Consider the following 11558-nt stretch of genomic DNA (forward strand, 5'->3'; position numbering starts at 1 on the left):
CCCAACCTCATAATTTCTACTCAATAATGACGAGTCCAATGAACATCAAAACAAATAACAGTCATTCATAATCACAGAGGACAGACCTGAACACAAATATTTTGATCACTCATTCTATTTATTGGGTCAACAAATTCACTAAGACCCCTACCACCTTCATTTATACCCATGACACAATTCTCAATGCATTCAGGTCTAGCAATCCCTCTATGAGCAGGAAATGTAATGACTGGTTTTCCCCACAAAACAAAAGCATCCTTGGCCTATTTTCTTTTCTTTTTTTTAAATTTAAATTTATGTATGTATGTATGTATGTACGTATGGCTGCGTTAGGTCTTCGTTGTGGCGTGGGCTTCTCATTGCCGTGGCTTCTCTTGTTGCAGGGCACGGGCTCTAGGCACGCAAGCTTCAGTAGTTGGGGCACACAGGCTCATTAGTTGTGGCTCGCGGGCTTTAGAGAACAGGCTGAGTAGTTGCGGCGCATGGGCTTAGCTGCTCTGCGGCATGTGGGATCTTCCCGGACCAGGGATCGAACCCGTGTCCCCTGCTTCGGCAGGCAGATTCTTAACCACTGAGCCACCTGGGAAGTCCCCTTCCCTATTTTCTATCACAAGGAATCCTCAGTGCCTCTTATCCCTGTGCTAGTCATCATCAAAACTATAAGCCTACTTAGGCAACCAATAGCCTTAGCCATACGGTTAACAGCCAATATTAAAGCAGGTCACTTGCTAATTCATTGAATCAGAGGGGCAACTCTAGCACTATTCAATATTAGGACCACAACAGCCCTTATGACAGTCATTATTCTTATCTCACGATCCTCGAATTTGCTCTCCCCCTAATTCAAGCTTTCATATTCACCCTAATAGTACAGTAAGTCCCCTACATATGAACAAGTTCCGATCCAAGAGCACATTCGTAAGTTCAATTCGTTCATAAGTCCAAAGTTAGCCTTGGTACCCAACTAACACAATCGGCTATACAGTACTGTAATAGGTTTATAATACTTTTCACACAAATAATACATAAAAAACAAACACAGAAAATAAAGATAACATTTTTAATCTTACAGTCCAGTACCTTGAAAAGTACAATGGTACAGTACAACATCTGGCATACAGGGGCTGGCTTTGAGTGAACAGGCAAGAAGAGTTACTGACTGGAGGAGGGAGAGGAGGTGGGAGATGGTAGAGCTGAAGGATCGTCAGCAGTAGGAGACGGAGGGCAAGCTGCAATTTCACTCATGCCTGACGTTGATGGCACAGGTTCTGGTTCCTTGCTGGATTCAATTCTATCTACTCTCTTGAAAAAACGATCCAGTGATGTCTGGGTAGTCCTGTAGTACCAGCTACATCACCGCTGCTTTTATGCCTGCTTCCGGATGTCCTGGGCTTGAAATAAAGACACTATACTACTGTACTCTATATATTACTGTACAGTAAAGTACACAAAAGCACAACTGTAGAGGATGCAGTCATGTGACAGTGTACACCAGACACGTGAACTAACTTACGTGCTCGGACATGCAAATGCACATTCACATCTTTGAAAGTTTGCAACTTGGAGGTCCATATATAGGGGACTTACTTTAAGTCTCTACTTAAATGACAACACCAAACCCCTGCATGTCACAGAGCAAATCCTAGTCCCTGACCCCTTACAGGAGCTCTTCCAGCCCTCCTAATAACATCTGGCCTCGTCATAGGATTTCAGTTTAATTCAATATTATTGATAGCACAAGGCTTACTAATACTCTAATAATATATCAGTGATGATGAAACATCATCCGAGAAAGCACCTTCCAAGGCCATCCTGTACCAACTGTTCAAGAAGGATTTCGATACGGACTCATTCTCTTCATGATTTCAGAAGCCCTCTTTCTTACCAGCTTTTTCTGAGTCTTCCATCACTCGAGCCTCACCCCACACCTGAACTAGGCGGATGCTGACCATCCCAGGCATCTGCCCTTAAACCCACTAGAAGGACCACTCCTCAACACCTCAGTCCTATTAGCCTCCGGGGTACCCATCACCTGAGCCTGCCACAACCTCACAGAAGGAAACCAAACACATACGCTCCAAGCCCTTTCTATGACAATTGCATCGCGTGTTTACTTCACACTTCTACAAGCCTCAGAATAGTACAAAACGCCTTTTACAATTTCAAGTGGCGTACATGGATCAACTTTCTTCATGGCTACAGGATTCCACGGCCGACATGGAATGACTGATTCTACTTTCCTAATCGTCTGCTTCTTACACCAATTAAAATTTCACTTTAGGGCCTCCCTGGTGGCGCAGTGGTTGAGAGTCCGCCTGCCGATGCAGGGGATGCGGGTTCGTGCCCCGGTCTGGGAGGATCCCATATGCCGCGGAGTGGCTGGGCCCGTGAGCCATGGCCGCTGGGCCTGCGCATCCGGAGCCTGTGCTCCGCAGCGGGGGAGGCCACAGCAGTGAGAGGCCCGCATACCGCAAAAAAAAAAAAAAAAAAAAAAAATTTCACTTTACATCCGATCACCACTTGGACTTTGCAGCCTGATACTGACATTTTGTAGACATAGCATGACTATTCCTTTGCATATCTATTTATTATTGAGGATCTTACTCTTTTAGTATTAAATTGTACAACTGACTTCCAATCAGTGTCAGTATAATCCAAAAAAGAAAAATCTTATACTGACGTGAATCACAAATAGAACACCAGCCTCACTACTTGTATGTATCGGATTCTGGCCCCTCCATTATATATTTACACAGAAAAAACAAGTGTCTATCAGTGCGGATTTGACCCCATAGGATTGGCACGCTTACCATGTTCCATAAAATTTCTTAGTGGCTATGACATTTCTTACCTTCAACTTAGAGGTTGCTCTCCTTTTATTGTACCTTTACCCTGAGGATCCCAAACAAATAAAGACAATGCTCCATGAAAAGATGCTCAACATCCCTAATTATCAGAGAGATGCAAATCAAAGCTACAATGCAGTATCGTCTCACACCAGTCAGAATGGCCATCATCAAAAAGTCCACAAACAGTGGGCTTCCCTGGTGGTGCAGTGGGTAAGAACCTGCCTGTCAATGCAGGGGACACGGGTTTGAGCCCTGTTCTGGGAAGATCCCACATGCTGTGGAGCAACTAATCTCATGCGCCACAACTACTGAGCCTGCGCTCTAGAGCCCACGAGCCACAGCTACTGAAGCCTGTGCACCTAAAGCCTGTGCTCCGCAACAAGAGAAGCCACCGCAATGAGAAGCCCGCCCACCGCAACGATGAGTAGCCCCTGCTCGCCACAACTAGAGAAAGCCCGCTCACAGCAACAAAGACCCAACACAGCCAAAAATAAATTAATTAAATAAAAAAATTTTTAAAGTCTACAAACGATAAGGTGTGGAGAAAAGAGAACCCTCTTACACAGTTGGTGGGAATGTAAATTGGTACAACCATTATGGAGAACAGTATGGAGGTTCCTTAAAAAACTAAAAACAGAGCTACCGTATGATCCAGCAATCCCATTCCTGGGTATATACTCAGAGAAAACCATAATTCGAAAAGACACATGCACCCCAATATTCACTGCAGCACTATTTACAATAGCGAGGACATGGAAGCAACCTAAATGTCCATCAACAGTGGAATGGATAAAGAAGATGTGGTACATACATACAATGGAATATTAGCCATAAAAAAGAATGAAATAATGCCATGTGCACCAACATGGATGGACCTAGAGATGATCATACTAAGTGAAGTCAGACAAAGACAAATATCATGTGATATCACTCATACGTGGAATCTAATTTTTTAAAAAACTGACACAAATAAACTTATTTACAAAACAGAAACAGATTTACAGATACCAAAATCAAACTTATAGTTACCAAAGGAGAAATGTTCAGGGAGGGACAAATCAGGAGCTTGGGATTAACATACACACACTGCTATATATAAGACAGGTAACCAACAAGGACCTACTGTATAGCAAAGGAACTCTACTCAATATTCTGTGTTAACCTATATGAGAAAAACATCTGGAAAAGAATGAATGTATGTATATGAATAACTGAATCACTTTCCTGTACACCTGAAACAACACTGCAAATCAACTCTACTCCAATAAATGCAGTACACAGGCCTCTCACTGTTGTGGCCTCTCCCATTGCGGAGCACAGGCTCCGGACGCGCAGGCTCAGCGGCCATGGCTCACGGGCCCAGCCGCTCCGCGGCATGTGGGGTCTTCCCGGACCAGGGCACGAACCCGTGTCCCCTGCATCGGCAGGTGGACTCCCAACCACTGCGCCACCAGGGAAGCCCCAATTTTTTTTAAAATGCTCATTTTAGCTCTGTTTCTAATCATACTACTAGCGACGAGCCTGGCCTATGCATGAATCTAAAAAGGACTAGAATGAACTGAATATGATCATTAGTTTAAGCTAAAATGAATGATTTTAACTCATTAGATTATGATTAAGTTCATAATTAGCAAGTGCCTTTAGTATGTATAAATATTATTTTAGTATGTACAGTATCTCTTGTAGGATTATTAATATACTAATCTCACCTAATATCCTCACTAGATATTATGCTGAGAAGGAATAATATTATTACAATTCATGATAGCAACCCTAATAATTCTAAACACACATTTCACTCTAGCCAGCAGAATACCCATTTTCCTACTAGTATTTGAAGCTTACAAAGCTGCACTTGGACTACCCCTGTTAGTAATAATAGGGGTATAATAATAAGAGTAATAATAATAATCAAACATGTATGGCACCAACTAGGTGCAAAATCTTAACCTTCTCCAACGTCAAAAATCATTATCCCTACAATTATATTAATACCACTAACAGGATTATCAAGGAATAATAGAATAGGAAGTAACCCTATAGCCCAGAGCTTACTGATTAGTTGAATAAGCCTACTTCTTCTCAGCCAATTTAACGATTATAGCCTCAGCTCTTCACTAGTTCTTTTCTCTGACTCCCTATCAGCACCACTATTAGCTTTAACAACACGACTTTTGCCACTCATACTTCTAGCCAGCCAATCCCACCTGTCCAAGAATCCCTAACCCAGAAAAAAAAAAACCCTCTACATCACCATACTAGTAATACTACAAATATTTCTAATCATACGTTGCCTGCTATAGAACGAATCCTAGTTTATATTTTATTTGAAGCAGCACTAGTTCCAACACTTACTGTCATTACCCGATGAGATAATGAAACAGAACGACTTCACACAGGACCTTCTCATTCTGCACGCTAACGGGATCCCACCCACTCTCAGCAGCACTAGGACACACCCACAGTACTACAGGCTCATTAAACTGTGTGCGTGCGTGTGTGTGTGTGTGTGTGTGTGTGTGTGTGTGGTACGCGGGCCTCTCACTGTTGTGGCCTCTCCCGTTGCGGAGCACAGGCTCCGGACGCGCAGGCTCAGCGGCCGTGGCTCACGGGCCCAGCCGCTCCGCGGCATGTGGGATCCTCCCGGACCGGGGCACAAACCCGTGTCCCCTGCATCGGCAGGCGGACTCTCAACCACTGCGCCACCAGGGAAGCCCTCATTAAACTTCTTTTTTTTTTTTTTTTTTTTTTTTTTTTTGCTGTACGCGGGCCTCTCACTGCTGTGGCCTCTCCCGTTGCAGAGCACAGGCTCCGGACACACAGGCTCCGCGGCCATGGCTCGCGGGCCCAGCCGCTGCGCGGCATGTGGGATCTTCCGGGATAGGGGCACGAACCCGTGTCCCCTGCATCGGCAGGCGGACTCTCAACCACTGCGCCACCAGGGAAGCCCATAAACTTCTTAATAATTCACGGACACAGAGAACAGACTGGTGGTTGCCAAGGGCGAGGTGGGTGGGGGAGGGATGGAGAGGGAGGCTGGGATTAGCAGACGTAAGCTTTTATATACAGAATGGATAAGCAACAAGGTCCTACTGTATAACACAGAGAACTATATTCAATATCCTATGACAAACCATAATGGAAAAGAATATAAAAAAAGAATGTATATATATGCATAACTGAGTCACTTTGCTGTACAGCAGAAGGTAACACAACACTGTAAATCAACTATACTTCAGTTAAAAAATATTTTTAAACTTCTTAATAATTCAACATCAAACACAAATAATACCCGACTCCTGATCTAACATTTTCATGGTACTAGCAGGCATAATAGCCTTCAGTGTAAAAACACCTCCCGACAGCCTTCACCTCTGACCGCCCAAGCCCAGGTAGAAGCCCCCAGTGCAGGATCCATAGTCCTTGCAGCCATACAACCAACATGTGGAGGCTACAGCGTGCTATGGTCACAACAATTCTAAACCCACACACAGATTTCAGAGCATATCCCTTTCTCATCCTTTCCTGACCAGGAATAGTTCTCACTCGCTCCATTTCTTCACACCAAACAGACTTACGGTCACTCACCACATATTCATCAGTCAGCTGCACAGCACTAGTCGTCATAGCCATTCTCATCCAAACACTTTGAAGCTATAGAGGAGCTGCCACCCTAACAATTACCACCGCCTCACATCATGTGTACTCTTCTCCCAGCAAACATACCACCAACGCATTCACAGCCAAACAAGCATCCCAGCACAGAGGCCCACCAACACTCCTCCCTTCACAGCAACGTGATTATGACCAGCAAGCCTTACAGATTTAGCCCTACCCCCAACTCTCATTCTAATTGGAGAATTTTTTTAATCGGACTAGAGTTGATTTACAATGTTGTGTTAGTTTCTGCTGTACAGCCAAGTGAATCAGTTATACATATACATATGTCCGCTCTTTTTAGATTCTTTTCCCATATAGGTCATTACAGAGTATTGAGTAGAGTTCCCGGTGCTATACAGTAGGTCCTTATTAGTTATCTATTTTATATAGAGTAGTGTGTATATGTCAATCCCGATCTCACAATTTATCTGCCGGTAACCATAAGTTTATTTTCTACATCTGTGACTCTATGTCTGTTTTGTAAATAAGTTCATGTGTACCTTTTTTAGATTCCACATATAAGTGGTATCATATGATGTTTGTCTTTGTCTGACTTACTTCACTTACTATGATCATCTCTAGGTTCATCCATGTTGCTGCAGACGGCATTATTTAATTCTTTTTTATGGCTGAGTAATATTCCATAATATATATATATAAATAATGGAATATTATATATATTTGTATATATAATGCTACATAAATATATATCTTTATCCATTCCTCTGTTGATGGACATTTTGGTTGCTTCCATGTCTTGGCTATTGTAAATAGTGCTGCACTGAACATTGGGGTGCATGTATCCTTTTGGATTATGGTTTTCTCCAGATACATGACCAGGAGTGGGATTGCTGGATCATATGGTAGTTCTATTTTTAGTTTTTTTTTTTGAGGTACGCAGGCCTCTCCTGTTGTGGAGCACAGGCTCCGGATGCGCAGGCTCAGCGGCCATGGCTCACGGGCCCAGCCACTCCGTGGCATGTGGGATCTTCCTGGACCGGGGCACGAACCTGCGTCCCCTGCATCGGCAGGTGGACTCCCAACCACTGCGCCACCAGGGAAGCCCTATTTTTAGTTTTTTAAGGAACCTCCATACTGTTCTCCATAGTGCTTGTACCAATTTACATTCCTACCAACAGCGTAGGAGGGTTCCTAGAGTACTATTTGTAGTAATATCATCTTTCTCATGATCAAACATTACCATTATCCTCATAGGAATTAAAATAGTAATGACTGCTTTAGACTCCCTATAAATGCTAATCATAACACAACGAGGTAAATATATACATTACATTAATAACATGAAACCATCACTGACATGAGAAAATGCCCTTATAACTGTCCACCTCTTATCTCTCTTACTCCTATCACTTAATCCCCAGGTTATTTGGGGGCCCCTCTACCATAAATATAGTTTAAAAAAACCCACTAGATTGTGCATCTAGTAACAGAAGCTCAAACCTTCTTATTTACCAAAAAAGCATGCAAGAACTGCTAATTCACTCCTCCATACCTAACAGGATGGCTTTTTCAGACTTTTAAAGGATAGTAGTCATCCCTTGATCTTAGGAGCCAGAACACTGGTGCAACTCCAAATAAATTGAATAAACTTATTTGCCTCTTTCACACTAGTTACATGATTTATTTTAACACCACCAATTATAACAACAAACTCTAACATCTATGAAAGTAACATATATCCATCCTACATAAAAACCACTATCTCAGAGGCTTTATTACCAGTCTGATCCCCACAATATTATTCATTCACTCAAGCCAAGAAATAATGATTTCAAACTGACATTGAGTCACCCTCCAAACCTTCAAATGATCACTTAGCTTCAAAATAGATGACTTCTCAGTAATATTTGTACCGGTAGCACTATTTGTTACATGATCTATTATAGAATTCTCAACGTGATATATATATATATATATATATATATATATATATATATATATATATATACACAGACCCGAATATTAACTGATTTTTCAAATACTTACTCCTCTTTCTAATTACAATACTAATTCTTGGTACTGCCAACAATCTTTTCCAACTTTTCATCAGAGGAGGAGTTGGAATTATATCTTTTTTACTGATTGGATGATGACATGGCCGAGCAGCTGCAAATCCAGTGGCCCTTCAAGCAATCTTTTTTTTTTTTTTTTCTGTGGCCATGCCATGGAGCTCGTGGGATCTTAGTTCTCCAACAAGGGATCCAAGCAGCCCTGGCAGTGAAAGCACGGAATCCTAACCAGTAGGCCACCAGGGAACTCCCTGTCAAGCAATCTTTTATAACCGCATGGGAGATACTCGTTCTTATATCGATAGCATGATTCTTATTCAACTTAAATGCATGGGATTTACAACAATTTTTTTTTTTTTTTTTTTTTTTTTTTGCGGTACGTGGGCCTCTCACTGTTGTGGCCTCTCCCGTTGTGGAGCACAGGCTCCGGACGCGCAGGCTCAGCGGCCATGGCTCACGGGCCCAGCCGCTCCGCGGCATGTGGGATCTTCCCAGACCGGGGCACGAACCCGTGTCCCCTGCATCGGCAGGCAGACTCTCAACAACTGCGCCACCAAGGAAGCCCTACAACAAATTTTTATACATAACCTAGACTACCCAAACTTACCCTTCATAGGACTTCTTTTCCAGCTGCAGCTGAAAAACCCACCACATTTGGCCTATCCCCTTGAACTCCCTCAGCAAAGAAAGGCCCTACCCCTCCCACCCCTCCCCCACCCCCAGCCCTGCTCCACTCAAGTACAAAATCGCAAGACTGGTAACAGCATTTTTCTACTTATTCACGTTTATCCCCTAGTAGAAAATAAGAAGTTCCTTCAGAAACAGCATTACGCTTAGGAGCAATCACCACACCCTTTACAGCAACGGGTGTTCTCACCCATAACGACATCCAAAAAATGGTTGTTTTCTCCACTTCCAGCCAAGTAGGCCTCATCAGAGTAACAATGGCAAGAATCAACTTCATTGAGCCTTGCTGCACATTTGTACACGCACCTTCTTCAAAGCCATATCGTTTCTATGCTCCGGATCCATGAGCCACGATTCAAACGATGAACAAGACATTCGAACAATAGGAAGTTTACAGAAAGCCGTATCTTTTACCGCAACATCTCTGGTCATCGGAAGCCTCGCGGGAACAGGAAGACCTCACAGGTTTTCATTCCAAAAACCTAATGATGGAAACTCCTGACGCATCATATACCAACACCTGAGCCCTGTTAGTCACTCTCATCACCGCGTTGCTCCCAGCTGTCTACAGCACTGGAATTCTTTTCTTCCTGATCGCAGGGCAACCTCGCTTCTCTACATTAATTCTCATCAGTGAAAACACCTGCTCTTAATCAATTCCATCAAATGTCTATTACCCAGAAGCAACTTCACTGGATTCCTTCTCTCCAACAATATTCCCCCACCAACAATTCCACAAATAACTATGCCTCATTATTGGAAATGAACTGCCCTGGCTGTGACTGTGTCAGGTTTTATTCTGGCCCTTGAAATCAACCTGACTACACAAAATCTAAAATTGAATTATCCTTCCAACCTCTTCAAATTCTCTCACCTCTTAGGATATTTTCCAACTCTCATGCACTGCCTCTCACCATACTTAAATTTATCAGTGAGCCAAAAATCAGCCTCATCGTTTTTTAAAAAAATTTTATTGAAGTATAGTTGATTTACAATGTTGTGTTACTTTCTACTGTACAGCAAAGTGAATCAGTTATACATATACATATATCTACTCTTTTTTAGATTCTTTTCCCTTATACGTCATTACAGCATACTGAATAGAGTTCCAGTAGGTCCTTATTAGTTACCTATTTTATATATAGCAGTGTTCCTTTGCCTTTTTTTAAATATTGAGTATTTTCTTCATTTGAGAGTTCTTGACATATTATAGATATAACCCTTTGGAACATGCCTTGGAAATATCTTCTCATATTCTGTGAATTATATTTTAACTTTGTTTCTGTAGTTACCTCAAGGTCAGAGACGTTCTCTTCTTTCTAAAATGTTTAAGGATTTGCATCTTATATTTAATACTTGCTTCTGCCTTGATTTTTGTGTGTGGTGTGAGTCTCTCATCCCCTCTGATTTATTATTTCAGTGAGTGACTCTGCTCTTCTAATAGACAATATTGCCCCTGTCATTTACCAGGTTTATGTATATGCCTGGGTCTGGTGCTAACTTTCTTGGGCTATTTTTCCCCTTGCTAATACCACAGTCTTGAATAAAAATCTTAATATCTGATATGGCAAGTTCTAAATTGTTTTATTCTTGGCACTTTTTAAATTTTAAAGACGTTTTAGGGAAGTTTTGGGTTTACAATAAAATGGAGAGGAAGATTACAGAGGCACTTTAGTTTTCATTATGAATTCTTAAGGCGGATTTGGCAAGTTTCATTAAAAAATGAAAAAACCTTTTTGATTTTTTTCTTGGAATTGCATTAATAGATTAATTTGTGGAAAAATGATTTATTATTGAACCTCACAGTCATGAACATAGCATCTTCACTGATTTAGGTCCTGTATTGTTTTTCCAGTACAGTTTCATGGTTTTCTTCATAAAAGTCTTGCCCGTCTTTTGTCAGGTTCATCCTAATTTTTGTAGCTACCCAGAATGGGATATTTTTCTTATTTTGGCCGCGCAATGCGGCTTGTGGGATCTTAGTTCCCTGACCGGGGATTGAACCCGGGCCCTCGGCAGTGAGAGTATGGAATCCTAACCACTGGACCACCAGGAAACTCCCCAGAATGGGATCTTTATTTAAAGATTACATATTCTGATTAGAATTGTGGAACAAGGATGGGGTTAATTTTGATTACTTTGTATTCAGCAATGTTGCTGGCTTCTATTTTTTTCCCTCTAATAGTTTGGATTCCTGTAAGACATCTCACATTCTGGAGTTATCTGTTTGTGTTCTTGTGTTATTTATCTTGTTCCTCTATTGCTAGTATTTCCTCTAAACAGAAAGCAAGCTCTAAAGTCTTGCTTAAATTCAGGTTAGGCTTCTTCTTGT

The sequence above is a fragment of the Mesoplodon mirus genome (assembly GCF_964341445.2).
Source record: "Mesoplodon mirus genome assembly, chromosome: 12".
NCBI classification, from domain to species: Eukaryota; Metazoa; Chordata; class Mammalia; order Artiodactyla; family Ziphiidae; genus Mesoplodon; species Mesoplodon mirus.